This window comes from Amblyomma mixtum, chromosome 4 (genome assembly GCF_055824585.1).
Source record: "Amblyomma mixtum isolate Tamu chromosome 4, ASM5582458v1, whole genome shotgun sequence".
NCBI lineage: Eukaryota > Metazoa > Arthropoda > Arachnida > Ixodida > Ixodidae > Amblyomma > Amblyomma mixtum.
In genome coordinates this window covers 13496343-13519472 of record NC_143015.1, presented here as the reverse complement: position 1 = coordinate 13519472, position 23130 = coordinate 13496343, and the positions used below count along the sequence as shown (strand labels likewise).

The 23130-nt window shown below is 48.8% G+C and overlaps 2 pseudogenes; one reads left to right on the top strand and one right to left on the bottom strand.

Annotated features, from left to right (window-relative positions):
- Positions 1 to 473: 473 nt before the first annotated feature.
- Positions 474 to 2395, top strand: LOC149345737 (uncharacterized; annotated as a pseudogene).
- A 2036-nt stretch (positions 2396 to 4431) lies between these two features.
- Positions 4432 to 23130, bottom strand: part of LOC149345736 (uncharacterized) — a 35181-nt pseudogene continuing 16482 nt past the window's right edge.

Below are 23130 nucleotides of genomic sequence, written 5' to 3'. Positions count from 1 at the left end.
CGCTGAAGGACGCTGTGTTTGCACATTCGGTTTTAATTTCTGGATCGTCTATTTATTTGTGCGTTGTCGCTTATGTTTTGAAGCATCGGGTCGATCTTCCTTTGAAAGGGGAGTAATTCCGATTCGAGGTGGTTACAGAATGTCTTAGTAACTTTGCACGCTTTACCTCGAAAGTTTGCTATTTCCTTTAAATTGAGTACCGCCGAGATCGGCGGCCATTCTGGTGGACGACCGCGGGGGCTTATTGCAAGCATCCAAGGCGAGCGGACGCGTGTCACATGCACTCCGTAGTTTTTGGGCTTTTTGACCCGTTCAACCCAACTGGACCACCAAAATTTTGGCTGGGATCGCCGCCGGAAGTGAAGAGGACCACAAGGACCCCAAATTCAAGCCGGTGATTCCAATATTTTGGATTTGGTCGGCATGTGAATTTTCCATGTGGCCGACCAGGCGTTAAGCCTAACGAGGCTTAGCAAGAGAGCGGGGCTCCGCGGCCTCTCCGGCCTCGGCCCGAGGTAAAGAAGACCCGGAGCGATGTCCCGAGCAAGCGACCCCAGCTACGACCGACCCTCAGCGACAGGCCCGACAAGATTTCCGGCCGACTCGCAAGAACTCATGGAGGAAGACCTCCAGGACACCACCGAAGCGACTCCCGAGCAACAGGTCCGAGGCGGACCCGCGGTGGCGGGCAGCCAAGCCCTAGGAAGTAGCACCCCATCAACGCAACGCTCACAAGTAAGCAACAATGGCGGAACCGACGAAGATTGGGAAATCGCCATGTCGAGAAGGCAGAAGAGACGCCAATGCAGCGATAACAAGCAGCAAGTTTTGGCGGGAACGAGCCTAGGGAACGGGCCTTCCCTAGGCGCGGCGAAGGTCACAGATGGAACGCCAGCTGCGCCGGAGAGGAAAGAGAGAGTAGGAGCGCCGAGGCGGAGACTGCCGCCGCTCCCCAGAGACGACCTTAAAATAGTCCTTCGGCCGAGGGGACTCGCTGTTAAAAACCTGCAAACGCACCAAGTGGCGCGGGCGGTAGTCGCGGCTACCGAACAAGGATGTAAGGCGGAAGACCTCATCATCCGACTGCGCAACGGATCGAACATCATCATCATCAGCACCGACAACGAAGAAGTGGCCCAGAAGATTAGGCGCATCATGCAGCTGAGCTTCGGGGGCAAGAGCTACGCCTTCAACGCCCACGTGGCAGCACCGGAAGAAACGCTGCGCGGGGTCGTCCACGGCGTGGACCCGGGAACCTCACCGGAAGAACTCAAGACCAACCTCAGAGTCCGCACGCAAGGAGTGAAGATCCTGGCAGCCAGAATGCTCGGGAAATCCAGCACGGCCGTCATCACCTTCGACGGTCCCATTCTCCCGAAGCAGGTGCTATACTACGGCGGGGAGATGTGGTGCTACCCGTACCGGCCCACGAGGCAGGTGTGCTACGCCTGCGGCCAACAGGGGCACCGAATGGACGTCTGCCCGAACGCGGAAACCAGGACCTGCAGGCAGTGCGGATGCCAGAATCCGGCGGCAGGGCACCAATTCACACCCAAGTTCCTGCTGTGTGGCGGCGATCACGCGGTGGGCACGAGAGACTGCAAACAACGCCTCAAGTCAGCGAGCGAGCTGCGGTGGGGACCCCAGCAGCAGCAGCGGCGCAGCCGAGGCCGCAGCCGGGGAAGAAGACCAAGATGGTTCCGGGACGAGAGCCAGGACACGGGCCGGAGCAGCCGCGGCAGCAGCCGGAGCCAGAGCCGAGGGTCCAACCGGGACGGGTCCTACCCACCCCTGGGCAACGCCGGCAAGCAACAGCCGCAGCAAAAGAGCCGTGGCAACAGAAGAAGAAGAGCGGCGGAGGTGTTAAGGTGAGCTGGGGAGGCGGCCCTCCCAAATCACTTTTTGCTCCGCACTCTAACACTAACAACATACAAACCGCACAAGACAAACAACTATTACAAGAGATTACGAGACTCAGGCGCGAACTCGAGCAAAGTCGCGAGGAAGCGAGGCAACTAAAGAAACAACTAAACGACATTATCAGAGAGAAACAAGAAATGAGGGCGGGTTATTCACCGGCTAGAACGCCGACTCCACCACCTCAGGCGATGGACATGGCGCAACAAAACCACGAAGGCGCAAACCCAATTGATGATATAAAAACCTCATAATGGCTCTAAAAGGACAGATGCAGCAAATTCAAAGTGAACTGCAACGGACACAACAAAAGTTTGCCCTGCAAGAACAGAACTTTAGAACCTATGCTAAAAACCAGACCACGCAAAGAACCACCAACGACGCCAGAGACAGACTATACAACGAGCGCAGGTTCGGCGCAGAGTCCCCCAACACAAACAACAATAACAAAACACGCCAGAACGCCACCAACAACTAGAACTTCGGCAATGGAACTGCAGGGGGTACAAGCGTAAGCAAGGCCTCCTGCAGCAATTCATATACACCAGAGGAACCCCACCGGATGTAATTATGTTACAAGAAACAAACAACACCCCAACACTCAGGGGCTACACGCGTCAGGAAAGCGGTCGCACTGCGTCCCTCATAAGCAAACAAGTAGTAGCCATAGCACACAAAGAAATAGAGGACACCCAGGTCGAACACGTAATTACAGAGATAATTCCCAAAAACAAAACAAATTCCAAAAGCACCTATATCGTAAAGCTATACAGCCCATTCAAGCAAACAAATGGGAACTTTATTAGGCTCTTTGCGGACTCGAAAAAGTTGGCGAGACAAAACACCTTAATCATAGCGGGCGACTTTAACGCCAAGAGTCCGAGATGGGGCTATAACAGAGAGGACAAAAAGGGGCGCGGCATCTGCACGTCGGCAGAGAACGTAGGATGCGAGCTGCTAACCGACGAGAATGAACCTACTAGGCAGGGGAACAGTGTCAGTCCAGACACGAGTCCCGACCTAACCTTCATAAGGGGCGCCAAACAAGCGGAGTGGGAAAACCTACTCGAGAACCTTGGAAGCGACCACCACATAATAAGGATCTGCACGGTGGCGGACAACGACAGGAGGAAGATTGGCACGGCTCGGCTGACGGACTGGGACGCCTTCTGAGCGCACTGCAAGCAGCTCGAGGGCGACATCGGTTCTGCGGAAGAGTGGAGCCAACAACTCAGACGAATCCAAGACCTATACACGAAAGAAGTAGACAGAACGGAACAAACGCCGGAGGTGGACAAGCGGATCCTCAAGCTATGGGAGGCGAGACGCGGGCTCACCAAGCGGTGGAAGAGACAAAACCTCAACAGGAAGCTAAAGAGCAAAATTGCCGATATAACCAAGCAAACGGAGCAGTACGCGACGCGGCTGGCCAGGCAGGGGTGGCAGCAATTCAGGAACTCGCTGAATGGCACCCTCAGCACAGCCAGAACGTGGCAGATCCTCAAGGCCCTCATGGACCCGAGCAAAAACAAATCTGAAGGCAGCAAGTCGATACAGAGGCTGGTGCACCAATACGAAGGCACGGACGAACAACTACTCGAAGAGGTCCGGATAAAGTGCTACGGCAAAGATCAGGTCGAGAGCTACCGAGAAGAATACCGTGGTGAGGAGAGCCCGGCCATATGGACCACGATCACGAGAGAGGAGGTCGTCGAGGCGATAAGATCGGCCACAAAGAACACGGCGGCGGGGGCGGACAAGACCCGGAACTCGCTAATAAGGAACCTCAGTGACGAGGCGATAGATCAGCTTACGACCTACCTCAACAAGCTCTGGCAAGAGGGAAGAGTGCCGGCGGAGTGGAAACACGCCGTCGTCGTGATGATTCCGAAGCCAGGCAAGAAGCTCCAGATCGAGAACCTCAGGCCGATATCTCTAACGTCGTGCCTGGGCAAGCTGTACGAGAAAGTGATCACGAAGAGAATTCAGTCGCACCTGGAAAACGAACAATGGTACCCGGACAGCATGTACGGGTTCAGAGCCAACCTCTCTACTCAAGACATGCTGCTCCAACTCAAGGAGGAAGTGCTCGAGGCGATGCCGAAGGCGGGCGAAAACGTCGTCATGGCCCTCGACATAAAGGGGGCTTTCGACAACGTAAGCCACGCGGCCATCATGGAAGGCATCAACAACACCAACTGCGGGAAGAGAACGCACGATTACGTTAGAGCCTTCCTGAGCGACAGAACGGCGACCGTGGGGCTGGGCGAGCTGAGAAGCGACGTCTTCCCCACGCCGTGCAAAGGCACACCCCAAGGATCCGTCATATCGCCCGTCCTCTTCAACGTGGCAATGATTGGACTTGCAAGACGGCTCAAGGAGATCCAGGGCATCCAACACGCGATGTACGCCGACGACATTACGATATGGGTCACCAAAGGATCACTCGGGGAGAAGCAAGAAAAACTACAGGAAGCGGCAACTTGCGTAGAAACTTGCACCAGAGAGAGGGGCTTAAGATGCTCGACGGAGAAGTCGGAACTCCTCAGAGTCGGCAAACATCCCACCCAAGCGACACTGGAGGTCGTTCTCGAGGGACAGAACATCCCGGAAAAGAACATGATAAGGATCCTGGGCATGTGGTTGCAAGGAAGCCGGAAATGCAGCCACACCATCAGCCTGCTGAGTAAGGCGGCAGAGCAGGTGGGCCGTATGATCAACAGAGTCTCCCAAAAGAGATATGGAATGAGTGAAGAAGACACTCTCAAGCTAACAGCCTAATTGTCAGCCGAGTCACGTACTCCCTGCCGTACCACGCGACGACCAAGGCGGAAAGAGAGCAAGCCGACATCATTCTCAGCAAGCCGTACAGGACTGCTCTGCACCTACCCAAGCACACGTTGAACGAAACGTTGCTCCAGCTAGGCATCAGCAACACCTTCAGTGAGCTCGCCGAAGCTCTGCTGGGAACGCAAACCACGAGACTCAGAGGCACCCCCACGGGACGAGCGCTCCTAAGAAGGTTGGGTCGGGACACGAGCGGACTGGTAGACAGATACGCGGACGTACCGGACCACCTTAGGAAAACCATTAACGTGGGACCATTGCCGAAAAACATGGACCCCAATCTTCACGAAAACAGACGAAAAGCGAGGGCCGAGTACGTGGAGAGAACGCTAGCCCAGTTAGACAACACCGTATACACGGACGCTGCCGTATATCCGCGCGAGAAAGAACGCGTAGCCGCGACGGTAGTGGTAAACAAGGAAAGAAACATGATCACGTGTGCCACGGCAAAGGTCGCCGGCACAGCGGAGGCTGAAGAGATTGCCGTTGCGCTGGCGGCAGCAGAAGGCTACAGAACGGGCCGATCTCTCAACATACTGACGGACTCGAAGGAGACGTGCAGGAACTACATGATAGGGCAGGATCAGCAGAACAGCCCTTAAAATACTCAGCGGGGTAACCTCCGCCGAGGAGAAACCCAGGCATAACCTAATCTGGATCGCGGGCCATGCGGGCATAGGGGGGAACGAAAGGGCAGACAGCCTAACTCGAGGTAACGCATTCCGAGCAGGGCAGTCAAATGCTCCGGAGCTCCGCCTACAGGCTTGCGAGGGGGGATACGCAGAGACCTTGCACTTGCATATTGGAGCAAGAATTAGATATTCACCACCACACAAAGCCCTAACAAAGGAGGAAGCGACCGGCTGGCGCAGATTACACACCAACTCCTTTCCTAACCTACACATACTTAATAAGATGTTCCCGACACAATACAGAGCCACCTGCCCTTGGTGCGATGCCACACCTACACTTTATCATATCACGTGGGAATGCGAACGCAACAAAGCATTCGACCAACACGAACACCGAAGTGCGGAGCAATGGGAGAGTCGGCTCACCAGCGGCGAGCTCGCGACCCAAAGGGCCTTAGTGCAGCACGCGACTGATGCAGCACGACTAAGTGGAGCCTTATAATTGGGGCCCACCCTTGCTGACGAGAAGCCTCAAGTCGCCAGCGCCAGAGAAGACGACGGAGACTTCACAACCGCGAAACCCTTCAAAATATCCAATAAAGTTTTCACTCACTCGACGACCGCCGAGCGCGCTGGTTGCTACGCCGCCGCCGACGACTCATGCACTTGTTTGCGGGCGCAAGACAGCCCGAATAAACAGTTTTGTGTAGGAGCCATTACCGGTGTATTCCTGCTCTCCGCACTGCAGTGACCACTACGTGACAAAATAACGCAGAGCATGGTTAGCAAAATTTGTTATGCGGTTAACATGACATGTACAAGTTAGGTCATGCGAAATATGAAAACCGAGATATTTAAATGATTCAGCTTTTGCCGTTTGGATGTTATTAATGTTGTGATTAGGCACAACATACTTATGACGACGGTGGATGGGCATGAAGACAATTTGACACATTAAGTGACATGAGCGAACGTTTACACCAATTCTGTATGCGCGTATGATCATTCTGCAAAGTCAAATGGTCCGTGGAGTCCATCGTTGCTCGATAAACGACATAGTTATCGGCGAAGAGGCGGATATGAGAAAAAATTGAAATTCAGCATGGAGTTAGCGCCAAAAACGAGGACCAAAGTAGGAGACAAGACACAACAACACCGGCGCTTTGTTGTGTCTTTAAAGAATGAATGACATGCCATGCCTTTAAAGAAATTTAAAGGCATGTCATTAATGGATACCACGAAAAGGGGAGGCCCAAGCACGTACGTACCTTGGATACGCCGGCAAGCGCGGTTGTTAAGGACGAAAATTTTGAGTTGTGCATATACTAATTGAGGACAGTTAGCTGAATCTAGCTGAAAATAAACAAATGTATATTAAGGCGTGATAAGCTTAGTAAGAGAAGACGACTTCGGCTCCTTATCGAACGATTTTTCGAAATATAAAAATATTGCATGTGTAGGAACGTTGCTTTCTAGGTTTAAATATAAGTCGGGCAGAAAAAGAACGAGTTGATTGTCACAAAAATGATTTTGGGTGGAAATCGTGCTGAATGGAATGAAAAAAATTTACGGATGTCAGGAAGTTAGCTATATGAGAGTATAAAACATGTTGCGTTGCCTAAGGAGCGACGCGTGTTATTAAAATCTGGCGATAATTAATCGGTAATTAACAGCTTCCTTTCTTGCAGACTTGGATGACCTTATCTAATTTCCAGTCTTGCGGATATGAACCGGCGATGAAAGATTCCTGCAAAAACACAGATGTTTAGCATTTTTCAGCACTTTAGCGTTTATACCGTCCACACTGGTGGGTGCCAAGTTATTTGATGATTGAATGACTTTGACAATGCCGGTGAGACCAGATTTTGAATTTTTCATGTGCGATGCACAAGGTATTGGGATCAGTAAACCTGTCAACTGGTTTATTAGTAAAAACTGAACTGAATGTGGCATTTAGATCTGCAACCTGAATCTCAGGTATCTAATTTTCAGAGCTGGCTGTTAGAGTAAAATCTAATTCATTAAATTAGTTTCAACTGTTTTCCTAAAATGCTTACAATTAGAGTTACATACCAAGTACGCGCATTGCGCGTGCCGTGCTTCCATGGCACGCAGACGGACGCTCGGGGTAGAAAGAGACGTTAATTTGTACCGATCAGCCAGCTTATACATTTTGACAGTGAAAGCGCTCAAAAGGACAAGGACGACAGAAAAGGAGAGATATACGAAGCACTTTGTCTGTCTCTCCTTTTCTGTCGTCCTTGACTTTTGAGCGCTTGCACTTTCAAAATGGAAAACTAGCTCACTCATTGAATTTCGTTATTCAGCTAATACAGCGTGACCGGCTGAGGGTGAGAACAGGAAATAACGAGGGAAAGCGTGAGAGACATGCGCTTCGCGTTCGCCGCAGTGAAGCCAGAGCGTTCGCCAGAGTGAAGGCAGAGCGTTCGCCACAGAAGTTAGAGCGTTCGCCAGAGGTAACGCAGAGCGTCTGCCAGAGTGAAGGCAGAGCTAACGCAGAGCGTCCGACAGAGTGAAGGCAGAGCGTTCGCCACAGTGAAGTTAGAGCGTTCGCCAGAGCTAACGCAGAGCGTCCGCCACAGTGAAGTTAGAGCATTCGCCAGAGCTAACGCAGAGCGTCCGCCAGAGTGCAGGCAGAGCGTTCGCCACAGTGAAGTTAGAGCGCTCGCCAGAACGCAGAGCGTCCGCCAAAGTGAAGGCAGAGCGTTCGCCAGAGTGAAGGCAAAGTGTTGTGTTGTGTTGGGTTTTATGGCGCATAAGCAACTGAGGCTATAATGCGCCACACACGGGGTTAAATGCATGTTTCTAGAATTTATGTGTTACAGTAGTTGTAACCTATAGTTTGTTTAGAATATTTGCTTCTTGTAAAAAGTTAAATATGCAGGACAAGTGGTTAAGAGCATTCTCTCCCAAAACCAGTGATGTATGGAAAGAGATTGGTTCATTGTAAAACCGTATGAAATGTTTCTTCCTCAGTGTTTCGAGCTTTCCACATGAGTATAACAAATGGTTTACGGTGAGGTCGTCTCCGCATGCGTCACATATAGGTTTGTCTTGTTTTGTTAGTATGAAGTTGTTTGTGAAGTGTGTGTGTCCTATGCGAAGACGGCATAAAATGACTTCCTTAATGCGTTCCTGGTCAGTACATGTTTTGCATTCGCCCAACACAGGCTTCACCAAGAGGAATTGATTATTTATTGTATTATTCCATGTTGCCTGCCATTTATCCTTTAGTTTAGAATGTACTCATTTCATGTAATCTTTAAAAGGTAAATTTACTTTCTCGATTTGTTTGTTCCGGGCTTGAGCTGTGCATACGTCTGCTCTTTCATTCCCTTTTATACCGACGTGACTAGGGACGCAGTAGAATTTCACGTTTAGTCCGTGGGCAGCGGCTGTTAATATGTTATGTATGACGTCGCCGAGCAGTGGCGTGACTGCATTTCTGATGTGAAGCCCTGTGAGTACACTGATCGAGTCTGTGAAAATAACGCTGTTGCTTATGTTCTCGTTTACTATTTTCTCTACCGCAATCCAGATGGCATAACATTCAGCAGTGAAGACGGATGCATACTGCGGAAGTCTTATTATTTTTTCCCATCTTCCTTGTACTATATCACTTCCAACACAATCGGCTGTTTTTGAGCCGTCAGTATAAACAGTTTCAAGGCCACAGTTTCTTTCCTCGAGTGCGAGGAATTCTTGGATGATGTGTTGTGAGGGAGTTTGTGTTTTTCAGAACTGTGTAAGCGTGAGATCATAGTCGGTGTGGAAATTATTCCATGGGGCAAGTGGGTCCCATCTTTGAGCCATGTTAGGTAATGTGTCAGCTATGCCAAGATTCTGGCATATCTCTTCGAACCTTAAAATCAGAGGCCTGGTAGCTTGTGGTTTGTTCCTGAATATTATTCTAGAGGGGCACTTTGTTATGATGGAATAACAGATGTGTTTTGGCAAGGATCTCACTTTGAAAACATGTGCACAAGTAAGGGCGTTTCTTCTGACTGCTAGCGGGGGTTCATTTGTCTCGACGTAGAGACTGGTTATGGGCGATGTTCTGTAAGCGCCGCATGAAAGGCGAAGGCCTGAGTTATGTGTGGGGTCTAGTCTTTTCAGATATGATGGCCGTGCTGATCCGTACACTACGCATCCGTAGTCTAAGATGGAACGTGTCAACGAGCGAGAGATGTGTAGGAGGCATGCTCTATCAGACCCCCAGTGTTTTCGAGACAGTACTTTCAATATGTTCAGTGATTTAGTGGCTTTCTTTTTTAGGTTATTTATGTGGGGTAGGAACGTAAGTTTTCTGTTAGATGTTACGCCCAAAAATGTATGTTCCTTTTTCACAGGCAGTACTGTTTCATTTAGGTGGAGTGTGGGGTCGCCCTGTAAGCTTCTCTTCAGTGAAAAAAGAATGGCGACTGTTTTTTGAGGAGAAAGCTTGAAACCATTTCTTTCAGCCAAAATTGCCAGTTTGTTTAACGTCACCTGTATTTGTCGTTCACATGTTGAGAGGTTCATGGAGGTGTACGCTATTTGAAGATCATCAACGTATGTAGAATACATAATTGACTTTGGCATTATGTTCACAAGAGAATTCATTTTCACATAAAGAGAGTTGTACTCAGAATACACCCCTGGGGCACTCCATTTTCTTGGCTAAAATTCTTCGAGAGTGTTGAGCCAAGGCGGACTTGGAATGAACGGTTAGAGAGAAAATCCTTTGTGCAGTTTAGCATCCTGCCGCATATGCCTAGATCTGCAAGGTCACGAAGAATACCGAACCTCCACGTGGTGTCATAAGCTTTTATGCATACATACATACATACAGGAATTTTATTGCAAGATATATATACACAGTACATAGCGTGTGCCCGCAGAAGCGCAAGCGCTTGTGGGCGGGCCACGGCAGTCACAACAGCATGCGGTGAATACAGATTTAGCGCTGAAAGTGCACACTTTACAATCCATAAAGAAAAAGAAGAAGAAAGAAGAAAAAAAAGCAATAACACAAAGTCGAAATATTACATATAGTTCAGTCAACAAATTTAACGATTGAGAATTATGTAAAGCAAAGAAAATCTGCAGTTAATAAATGGAACACAATATTAAAAACAATATAGAAATTACAAAGCAAATCAGTATTTCCTTTCTTTGAAACTTTCAAACCACGCTTGCAGTCCAGATTTCACAGCCGTCAACGAATCACAACCAAACATCTGAGCAGGTAGTTTATTAAAATGGTAGGGTATATAGAACTGTCGTGTCCTTTTACCATAATGTGTGTAAACCCTGGGAACTTTATAACGCGCTATATGCCTAAGTGACTCTGGTTTTTTATCTGGCTGCTTAAACTGTGCTGAAAAGTAATTTCTCAGAACTACCACCTGTAAGTACAAGTCATGCAGAGGAATAACTCCTGCTTTAACCATTCTGGTGTTATGGTCGGACTTCTCGTGAGCAGTGCCATACAGTAAATTAGTGGAGATTCTGCACAGGAAACTATCTACCTTCTTAATCTTACAAGGTGCACAAGAACCATACACTGAAACGCCGTATCTAAGGATAGATTCTCCTAGAGATCTATACACAGTCTGACGCAAGTTTATAGGTGTAGTGTATTTTATACGATAAAGCTGGACAGAAAGAGCACGGAGTCGTTTTAATAAATACTCAATTTGGGAAGACCAACACATGCGAAACACAGTACACAGTAATATGCGAAACATATTACTAGAGCTAGACTAGAGCCCGTCGAGCGCGGCGGTGGAGCTACCATTGACCTTTAGCGTGACCACGTGACAACACTTGACAACATGATGTCACAGCAGAGGAGAGATGGGCTGCCGGCTAGCGCGGTCGGCCGCGGAGGTGGAGGCTCCACATCAGAGGCGCTGCAGCTGACCACGTGACGCTACAGCAGCGGTATAAAGCTGAGCTTGCCTCGCTCTCCGGGCACTTACAAGGCGGCCAGGTGTTGGGATGCCGCCTAGAAGCAGGGCTGATTTGAACGAGAAGCGAAAGCTTCAGCGTGCCACAGAGACCGATGAAGAGCGGGAAGAACGTCTGGATAAGCGGCGTGCTCAATATGCGCCTCGGCGACAACGTTCTACAACAACTGAAGAACAAAGCGAGGAACTTTACCAAGCCTAGCCATCAATATGCTTCGCATCTGACTAGGCTTAACCTTAGCTAAACCTAAGCCATTTTTTCCATGTCGAAAAAAACTGCCTGATAGTGTCGTCCGTGAATAAACGCCTCTCGTACTGTATTTTCAAGGCGGACTAGATGATCGGTTGTTGAGCACGCTTTCCTAAAAGCACATTGATGTATATCGAGCAGTGTACGGGATTCAAGGATGAACATTAACCGGATATTAAGAACACTTTCAAATGTTTTGGCAAGACAACTTGTGAGCGCTATGGGTCTATAACTACCGGGGGAACATGGAGGCTTTCCGGGTTTAAAGAAAGGTACAATTACTGTTTTCTTCCATGCCTCAGGTAGCTTCCCGGAGACCTCTATTTTATTAAAAAACTTTAAAAGTGCTTCTACGGCAGGTTCTGAAAGATGGGCTAACATCTTGTAATGTATTTCATCAGGCCTGGGTGCTGTTTGCTTTCCGGTGCGGAGTACTCTATTGATTTCTTCAAAGGTTATTAAACTGTTGTATGTCTCGTTCAACCAGGTATTCGTGGGAAGTCTGTTTTTCAGGAATGTTTTTTTTTTTACTTTAGAAATGGGTCGGTATAGTGGAGGGTGAGGGCAGGAAATATCGAGGGAAAGCGTGAGAGACATGCGCTTCGCGTTCGCCACAGTGAAGACAGAGCGTTCGCCAGAGTGAAGGCAAAGCGTTCGCCACAGTGAAGTTGGAGCGTTCGCCAGAGCTAACGCAGAACGTCCGCCAGAGTGAAGGCAGAGCGTTCGCCACAGTGAAGTTAGAGCGTTCGCCAGAGCTAACGCAGAGCGTCCGCCAGAGCTAACGCAGAGCGTCCGCCAGAGTGAAGGCAGAGCGTTGGCCACAGTGAAGTTAGCGTTCGCCAGAGCTAACGCAGAGCATCCGCCAGAGTGAAGTTAGAGCGTTCTCCAGAGCTAACGCAGAGCGTCCACCAGAGTAAAGGCAGAGCGTTCGCCAGAGTGAAGTCAGAGGGTTCGCCAGAGTGAAGGCAGAGTGTTCGCCAGAGTGAAGTCACAGCGTTCGCCAGAGTGAAGGCAGAGCGTTCTCCAGGGTGAAGGCAGAGCATTCGCCAAAGTGAAGGCAGGGCGTTCGGCGGAGTGAAGCAGAGCGTTTACGACAGTTCTTCGAGGCGTTTGCCACATTTCTCATTCCTTAATAAAAAAGTCGCTGTATTGGCTACTTTTGGTCCGTGGAACGTAGAAGTGGTGGCGGCGTGCATGGTAGCTGCGCCGATGCGGTTTCTTCCTGCTGTCACACTACGTGAACATTGGGCAAATTGGAGCTTCCAACTGAGATTTCGAAGAAGCAACCAAAGTCCAGATGAGCATGCTGTCGGCCGCGTCATCCAAGGTATCTTCTGTTACATTTAAAGCTTGGCTTGACCTGCCTCGAGCATGGATTTTATGGCGTTCTTTGCTGACGTCACTAAAGACTTTTTTTCAAGGTGCCCGAACCTGCCGGAGCGGTAGCATCGAGTTTTCACCCATGCAGGTACACGCGTTTCTATCGTGTTTTGTGGATCCGCACCGTCCACATTCTAATACTGGCTCGTAGCAGGTCCGTTGCCGCGCGCTTATCTTAAGAAAAAACCAGCCAAAAGATGGGGACAAAGGAGAGACGAGGCACACACAACGACTGGACTATCAACTGTGCTTTATTGGAAAACAGTCAGTCTCCCAGGTAACATAACAGAGCATGCGCATCCATCCATCGTACTAATCTATCCTAATTTCCATCCTACGAAACGCAAGCCTTCAAAACTGAAGACCACGGCCGTGAGACTCCTAGAAGACAACAACTTGGATAATCTGGCTCAGAGGGTGAAGAATTGCAAAGGTAATCACCTCCAGAACTTCTTCTCCGCAAAACCCCACAAGACAGACTGCCCTTTGAGGGCCATTGTGACTGAGGCTGAAACCTGGCAAAAGTTACTGGGCCAGTATTTGCAGCGACACCTGATGTCCCTTGATGTGCAGGACCCCTGCTACGTTGCGAGTGCAGCTGCAGTGGTTGAAGTACTCAGCAACGGCAGTCTCGGAGCCAACGCTGGGTTTTCTATTGACATCGAAGACTTGTTTTACAGCACCCCTCATGACGAACTATTTGTTGCAGTGTGCGTGAAATGATTGAACAGAACGGCCTAGTGGCCTTCCAAAATGACCCTGGCATCTCTATCGATGCGTTCTTAGAACTGCTAACAACTTATCTTTCATCTCCCCTTGTAGATATTAAGGGCAGTGTGTTCGTACAGAAAAAAGGATTCTCTGTATTGGCGCTAGCGCAGCTCCTATCTTGTGCCAGGTTTTTTTAGGGAAGTTTGACAACACACTTCTAGGCTCTCTTCTTGACACACGACTGTGCAAAGTTTCTAGATATGTTGACGATTTCTTGATAATGTTAAACCTTTCACCGATTGACTTCTTGCATGAGGTTGCAGAAAATGTCTTGGAAGATTTTAAAGCTTGCTCCAGCTCCCTTTCTTTTACCTTTGAACGACCCGCTAACCAGTCGATTCGTTTATTAGAACTTCAACTAACTTTCCGTGACGATGGCCATGTATGCTGGTGTTTTTTACCTAGGAGTAAGAATGCATTGTTACCGTACTCGTCTGCACACTCAAAAGTCGTCAAGAGAGGGATTGCCATGAGCTGCTTTCGCAATGCTCTGCAGAAGAGTTGCCACCACAGCATGAAGTCAAGTTTCGATAACCAGGTTAAGCTTTTGCAAGAGGCCCGTTTCCCAAAACCGCTTTTGAATGCTGTGGCAGAGTCGTTGCTTCAAAGAATTAAGAGTTGCGACGAAAATGCGGCTGACCCTACTGGGGCTGAAAGAAGAAAATTTGAGGTGATGCCTTATGTGCATGGGGCTTCCTATAACATCGAAAAAGTTGCTTCAATGCAAGGTGTCTATGTTGTCTTTTCGGCTCCTTGCAAACTTTCAAGCCTTTGTTCACGTGTCGCGCGTGGCAGAACTAGACCCCCTGTTTGTTCGACGTGGCATCAAAACTGCTATGTTCCTTGTGCGACACGGGTGGTTTATAAAATTCCGCTGACATGCGAAAAAGTTTACATCGGCCGAACTGGCCGGTTTATAAATGAAAGGTTGCGAGAGCACCATAACTCTCTGACTCCGGCTGACGGAGAAAACTTGCCTCGCCTTTGCCGCGATTGCGGGTGCTACCCGTTGTTTTCTAATGTCACTTTTCTCGGTAGAGGCAAGGGTATGGTTGAGCGGGAAATCCTCGAAGCATTTCACATTAGTAATCAAGCAGATAACTGCATTAGCACGGCGTCTATAATGTTGATGCAAGAAGAAGTAGGTTACCTGTCCCGCTGACACTGCAGCTTGACTATATTACGAGCAAAGCGGTCTTTTGTGCTGGTTTTGCGGTGCCGTTCAGCTGCGCATGCTCTGTTAGGTTACCTGGGAGACTGACTGTTTTTCAATAAAGCGCAGTTGATAGTCCAGTCGTTGTGTGTGCCTCGTCTCTCCTTTGTGCCCGTCTTTTGGCTGGTTTTTTCTTACGTATGTACCAACTCACCCAGATTTCAGCTCTCCTGCAACGCTTATCTTCATTACGGCCATAAAGTCCGAAGAAATCGCGTTTTCGTCCTTTTCAGCTGCCTCTGAGCTATGCGCTATCGCTTCGGCTTCCTTCAGGTCGAGGTCTGTTTCCGCCAGCAGCTGCTTTTGCAGGGCACTAGACCTGACGCCGCATACTATCTTGTCGCGAAGCGTTATATCGAGCATGCTTCCGAAGTGTCAGCCATCCGCAATTTGTCGAATTTCAACAAAGAATGTATGAAGAGACTCACCTTCCTGTTGACGCCTGTTGAAAAAGCGGAAGCTCTCCATTTTTTCGTGGCATTTTGGGTCAAAATACGCACTTAGGACTTTAATTACTTCTTCGTACTTCAGCCCCTTAGGCTTCCTCGGTGCATCTTTCCCTGAAAGTACTTGTACTGCGCGTGTGCTCAGCTCAGAAGTGAGGAATGCCCTCTTCCTCATTGAATCTTCTATTCCATTTGCTTCGAAGTAGGCTTCAACTTTCATCAGATAGGCCCTCCAGTTGTCACTGAGTTCGCCGTACTCGGAAAGCTGGTGATGTGCCATGGCCGAAATGGTTGTGTCCAGCGACTCAGCCTTGACCGATGTTTCAGGTTGGCTCTCGTCGTGGGCTCGCTTTGAGCTCGTTGCCAGTGTTACATAGCTATTACGCGCATTGCGCGTGCCATGCTTCCATCGAACACAGACGGACGCTTGGGATAGAAAGAGCGTTAATTCGTACCGATCAGCCAGCTTATATAGCGTGATCGGGCGAGAGTGAGGAGAGGAAGGAATGAGGGAAAGCGTGAGACATGCGCTTGGCATTCGCCACAGTGTAGGCAGAGCGTTTACGACATTTCTCTGTGGCGTTCGCTGCAACAGTTAGCTTGCAGCATGGATTGTCAGTAGTAGAAAGAACTGCCGTTTAGTTTGAGCAGTTGACCTATCGTACTCTCTCGGGGCGCCGCAATGCTTTTTCATGTGGAAGGAGAGTTGGATCGTTTGGCTGAACAAAAGGCGTTTTTTCTTGTTAATCAGTCGTTTGAGATATACATCAAACTATGGTTATGTTTTTCTTTCTGTTCTGTAATGTAAATTCGTATAAGCTTCTGCATCTCTGCTTCAAAAAGCAAGTAATTCGACTCTAGATAATTTAGTGAGTAGTTAGCGGCGAAGGCAACGAAATGATCTGATAATTCTTGGTTAATGCTCTCATAGACACATTTATTATAAAGCGCAATTTTTTTCTTCTGTTCTTGATTCTTTAATCCGTTGCAATAAAATGAAATGAGTACTACTAAATGACCGCTCAAGCCACGGAATAGGGTGACAGCGGTATAGTTAACAGGAAGAGTTGATAAAACTAGGTCTTATGTGTTGGACGAGTGATGAGTAACGCCAGTGGGATCTGTGACAACCTGCGTTAATCCAAATGTTATGCACTTCTTCATAAAATCGCTAGTAGGGCTCCTTTTAGATAATTACGAGCGAAGGTCAGACCAGTCTATGGTGGGAAAATGAAAGTCACCATACAGAACGATAGGACTATTTCGATATCTTTTTGTTAGCGTTGTTAAAGCAACATGAAGTAAAGGTTTGCAAGTGTCAGCTGTAGGGGGCCGATAGCAAATGACACTCAGGATGTGCGGCTGTGTAGCGATGCAGCGAAGCGAAATCATTTTCACTTGTGAGGAGTTATTGATAAGTCATCAATTCATGTCCAGGCTAGCGGCGATTAGTACAGCCCCACCGCGCGAATTATCCCGCCGATCTTTCCGGAATACCTCATAATCCGAAATGAAGGGGAGAACCTAGCTAGCATAAACTGATGTGATAAGTAACGTTTCAGTTAGTAGTAAGATATCTTGAGAAGATTATCTTCCCAGGTAGCACATGACAGCGGGCCAATATTTGGCAAAGCATGTCCCTAAGTTGGCCTAGAGATCCCAATGAGTTTCTCATAGTGGCTGAACCACTCACTAGAGCATCCAATGATGGCCCTAGTTGTCCATCGTTTTCCCAGTACTGGTTGTGCCATCACAAAATCCTGGCTATCACGGGCCAGGTTAGCTAGAAATTTCCCGCGGTTTGCCATTCTTGGTTGTGCCATCTTAAAATAATGGCTATCACGGGCCATGTTAGCTAGAGTTCCTCCACTGTTTACCATAATTGGCTATGATATTTAAGAAAGTTCCCTCTATTGGTCCATAGTGTTGCCATCAACCATCGCATGTTGAAAGTATACTGGCAAACGGCAGTCAACCGTGTGCCACATGACAACATTCACTGTTTGTACAACAGAAAGCGACAGTTTCTATTATTTTTCAAACCCGTAAAAAGTCACTTCAGCTTTAGATAAGAGGTGTGAGACCTGTAAAAATCTCATTTCAGTTTAACTACAATTGACATGTATACGTTGCCAAACGAGATGTTTTAGGTTGATCCTTGAGATAAAAACACATGTTCCTTGAGCACATTATTGCATACTAGCAGTATTAGAGTAGTAGCGCTGTGCTGTTGCTCGACTACTTCTACTGCGATTGTGTCATAACACCCGTGCTACGCGGAATTTTAAGTGGCATTGGAGTCGAATGGCACTCGAGACTTCTAATGGCATTCGGACCGAACGGAGTTGTGCAGTGCTTCACAACAGTTTTCAAACGCATTGGCTGCTGCTGCCGTCGAGTACTGTTCTTTCGCTATTTTTGAGTGGAACAAAGACGTGACGTCTACTTTCGCGGTGGTCAGTGGACTGTGCCTATTCCGCCACAGAAGAATCGATCTGTCGCATAAGACCGACGACGACTCCATCTAGACCAACGACCACAGACGTAAAGAATTATATCGTTAATACTAAGTAACTAAGAACGCCTGTATTAATCCCTAAATTTTTTTTAAAAGGTCCAGTAAATTTAGTAACTAAAGAATGCGCGCTGGCATGACCCAGTCGCAATGGTTCGTGTAATAATATATGGCCTAGCCAAGCTGGTAATCAACAAAATATATTCTTTGTTTGAGAAGTGCACAGACAGAGCTCACGCTGTGGCCTCTGTCGGATTTCTGGGTATAGTGACCCACCTATTTTTCATCGAACACCATGCATTTGAAAGCGTTTTGCACGCTCTGCTCGAGCGAATGTCTGGAAGCCAGCCCAAAGACGCCTTCAACTAAAATGAAAAAAGTTTCATTTGATTAAATTTTTGAACTAAGAAATCACTTTTTATTCGCTCTAGGCATTCGCTGCCGCAGTGTGCAGAGGGTGTCTGCTTTATGGAGATCGCGATACAAACGTAATAGCTTTGTGCAAGTGCATTTGCTAAACCGTAATTGTGCGCAGTTTTAGCAACGTTCACAAACGAAGCAGTCGCCTCGTAATTTCGAATTAGGCATTGTGCACGTGAAATATTAGGCCGGCGCTTCATAAACGCACGCGGACACGCGCTGGAGATTCCTACGGTTCCCTACGTCGCGCTCTGTGATCGCGCCTTTGCCGTGTTTTCTGTTTTTCTATTTCCTTCCTTTTCTGCAAATTGTAGTGTTGAAAATTGTTATTTTTGTGCATTTTATTCTTCTGTTGCGTAATTCGCATTAGGGACTATACAGCTCTTGCTCACCTCTTTGCATATTTATTGGTTGGTTTATTGGGGTTTAACGTCCCAAAGCGACTGAGGCTATGAGAGACGCCGTAGTGAAGGGCTCCGGAAATTTACTCGCGTTTTTTTTTTGCTTTCGAACATAACGTTTATTGATGAAAACCATCGGAAGGAGTTGCGAACCCCAGTTCAACATGCCTTTGGTTGTTTTTGCTTCTTTTGCGTAAAACTTCCACACCAACAAATAATTTGAGGATTATTCGATGACCAGCGAATAAATCGACTGACTACTGGTGTTGGACGCATGCTAACCTAGCTTGTTTAGCAAATGTACGGTACATGAAACTATGAATGAGTGCGTATTCTGCTTAGATATTTTTATTGCACTGTATTTTTGTTTTTATGTGGTAGCATTTTAAGCCATCTTAAACTACCAGAAGCCGCATCATGCGTCCCCACCAAATACGCCAGTGTCTGAAGTCGTTTTGGCGAAATTTATCTCGAAACTCCACGTTTTCAGTTTTCTAGCTTTTGCTGCGGCTTTGTAACAATACCTTGACGCTTCCGTTTCCCATCCACTTGTTCCTCATAGACATTGCCTTCTGTACTGCCTGTGAGCAAGTGACTTATTCTCCAAAAATTCCACACCTTTTACGCATGTTTTAGCCCGTGCCCTCTCTCTTTCAAGTCCAATATCTCCACACCTCTTCTTTTCCAGGTAGCAGTAGCAGGCTAACCCCCTTCATCCCCCCCCCCCCCCGGAAGCGCTATTTTTTCTTTTTGATTTTCACTTTCTGGAATCTGTTTCCCCTCGCGCGCAGCTGCGCGCTTCGCCGTTAGCGATCTCCCTTTCTCCACCTTTCTGCTCGAGGCCTTTTCTCGGGACCACAAAACTTGCGTAAAGGATAACGACTCTCTCCCCTCCAGCCAACCTCTCCCCTCCTCCAATCGTCTCCCCTGCTCGTCTTGGAACCGCCATCTGCTTGTGTTCACTGACGGCTCCGTGGTGAGCGAAAACTGCTCGCTCGCCGCAGCGGCCACCATCCCCGCCCTGCAGCTGCGCCGCAAGCAAAGAGTGGCTTAGCTGGGCTCTTCGACCACGGCGGAGCTACTGGGTCTTCGCCTGGGCTTGGACCTGGTGCTCACCCTTACTCCGCCGCCAACCAGGTGTGCTCTGCTGTGTGATTCCCGTGCCGCCCTTAGCCGCCTGTACTCCCGGCCGTGGCACACCGTTGCTGTGCGCGTTACGCGAGCGCATTGAGCGCCTCGCGGAGCGCAGATGCAGTATTCGCGCGCAATGGGTGCGCGGTCACTGCGGCATCCGCGGCAACGAGCAAGCCGACGAGCTCGCCACCGCCGCATATCAGCTTCCTCCCAGCGACGAACCGCTTGCCCTGGAAGACGAGCGTCCGGTGATCTACGACCACCTCTGTCAGCAACCCCCGGACCCTCGCATCGCGCGAGGAGAGCGCATTTCTCTCTTCGGCGCGCGCTCACTGTCGCGCCTCCAGCGGGCGATTATCATCCGAGTGCACGTCGGCTGCGTGTGGCCCGGGGAAAGATGGGTGCGCCACGGACTTTCGCCGAGCGACACGTGCGCTCACTGCGGCGCAGTGGGGATATTGGAGCACATGCTCCTTCGCTGTACCGCTTCTGCAGTTCCGCGTCGCGAGATGCTCGCCGCCTACAGGGCGCTGGCAATCATCCCGGACAGTCTCGAAGCGCTCCTGTGGCCGCGCGGCAGTGCGCGCACCCGTGACAGAACAATGGTGAGCCTCTGTGCGTTCATCGAGCAGGGGGGCTTGACTTCCCGCTTGCTCTTCGCCAGGTAGAGCACACGTGACATGAACGCTCCGTGGGTGCTACCTCGGACGGTGTACCCGGCCGGGCGCCCCACCCCGGCCGCTAGTGCAGTGTGCCGCGCGCGCGATTAGTCCGAGATAGGACGCTACGTGCGCGCGGCTATGTACACACAGTTTACTTTTGTAAGTGATTGTGCGCAGTGGCCGCTCGCGCGCACTTATTTTCGGGCAATGCTTGGACATTAGCGCGCGAGCGGCGCGAACTTGATTACTTTTGTATTTTGTAAATAGTGTAGAAAGCTCTCCCCTGTCCATTCTTCTGTCGCTCCCCTCTATACTTCTCCTCACTATCCTCTCCCTTTCCCTTTCATTTCCGCCGGCTGTAGCTCGGGTGCTTAAGATATTAGACAGCAATTGCCGCAACTGGCAACACTCGGTTGCTTCACTTTTTTTATTTATTTTTTTTAAATAAACCACTACCACCACCGCCACCATCGCAATGACACATCCGGCGGAGCCCAATCACGTCCACAACCAGCGCGAAGAAAATGCATGCACACTCTCGCTGGCACCGTTCATAGTCAGTGCAAGCGAAAGCCACATCTCACATGTTAGGAAAGCTTGAAAACCACACAGAAACACTCGTCTGGTAGTCCAGGGTAATGCCCCTTTTCATTGAGAGAAAATTTGGGACTAAATGTCTTTTTGACTACATGCGCCTTTATTTTTCCTGCACGAAAAAAAGGCGAGCGAAAGCACGAGGACGACTTCTGTATACCTACTCTCACTGCGAAATAGCTTGCGCAGTGGAAATGTGGCCGAATGGTAAGAACATTTTTAGTCCCGGTGAGATGAACTCACCGAACATTCACTACAATGTTTAACAGGCGGTTTGAATTCATGCGACCTGGCATTATGTACGACAGGAATCAGAACAGCTTAATTAATTTTCCACTATCGACCAGTCAGTAAGAATATGTGTAATACTTCCGTACAGTTTCTTTTTGCCTTCTACACTTGCAGGCGCATAGAAAATCCGCAATTTCTGGTTAAAGCTTTTGCTCAAGTTGTTTCTCAATGAAAAGGGGCATTACTCTGGACTATCAGACGAGTGTTTTTGTGTGGCTTTCAAGTCGCAGTTTTGAATACAATTATAGCATTCATGCGATGCAGAGCCGGCATTAAAAGATTTGTTCTGTTACTGCAGGTGCGCAACTACGTCCCAACAGTTTCAAGTTGTCCATGGGGCGTCGGATGCTCTTTTGCACGGATGGTTCGTCGGTGTGACAGCTCTGCTGAAAATAAGTGGAACTTTTCCAGTTCTTCTTGACTTCGGTTCGCGGCGCAAGGTGGTGCTCTGATCAACAAGCGCCGTCATTGTCCCCATAAAAGCGCATCGCTTGCAAGCAGCAAGCGCAGTTGGCGGCACGTCCAGAGCCAGCCTTAAAAAATTGTTTCTGTTACTGCAGGTGAGGTGGTTTTGCTGTAGCGACTCTTCTGTGCATTCCATGCCGCCAACTGCAACACTGGTATTTGCTTGATCTACCGCATGAGTTCTCTTGTACGCATGTGTGATGGAGGGAAAAAATATGCTCAGTGTGGGGATGATTTTGATGACGAGGACCGGTGCATGGAATGCTCCAACTGTGCATCGTTGTATCACCTCGCTCAGGAGTGCTCAGGCGTGGCTGAAGGCACATGCTCGTTGATGGGCCCGAAAAAGAGAGAAAAGTGGCGATGCAAAACATGCAGATCAGCGGATTCTTCCCAAGGCAGTTCTAGCCAGTTAACAGCTATTGCTGAAAAGCTATCGTTGCTGGATCCTATTCGCGAGAAAGTTGAGTCTCTTTCCCTGGTTCCCTGCAAAATAGACGAGCTATTGTGCCTGAAGTCCGAGACCGAAGCAGTGAAAGCAAAAATGCAGGAACTACACGACTCGATTGACTTTCTTTCAAATAAATATGATGAGAAAGAGGTCACTGCATTGTCTTATACAGTGATGGTGCTTGAGGATCACGTCGCTCCTCAGGCAGCTGTCGTTCAAGATCTTAGAGGCAAATAAATGCCTCTGAAAAGTATAGTAGGTCCCCAAACCTCGAAATTCATGGCCTATCCCAATTTCCTAGTGAAAACTTAACTACTACCGTTGCTGAACTAGCTGCTCAACTAGGCATTTATTCCTTCCGGCCAGGCCATGTAGTAGCTGTGCACCGGTTGCCCAGGAAGAGGAAACCAGCGCCAGTTTCAGTGCACTTCCTTTCGGCAGGCACTGACAGCTGGCTGGCAAAGCGAAAGAAACTGGAGTCTGCGGCGAAGGCAAAATGAGCCCTCGGTTTTCTTTGTCGAAAGCTTGACGAAATACAACAGAGAATTGTTCTGGGAGGCAAAGACTAAGGCCAAGGAGGCCGATTTCAAGTTTTTATGGGTGAAACATGGCAAAATTTATGCCCGAAGAAGGACGGTGACCCAGTTGTGCGCATAATGAGCCCTTGTGACTTGTATCGGCTAGTCTCACCTCTTCTCTTCTTCGCTTTGTCTGTTGTAATCTTTTTCCTTGATTCATGGCCCTGTGCGAACAATTTCGAGACTTTCCT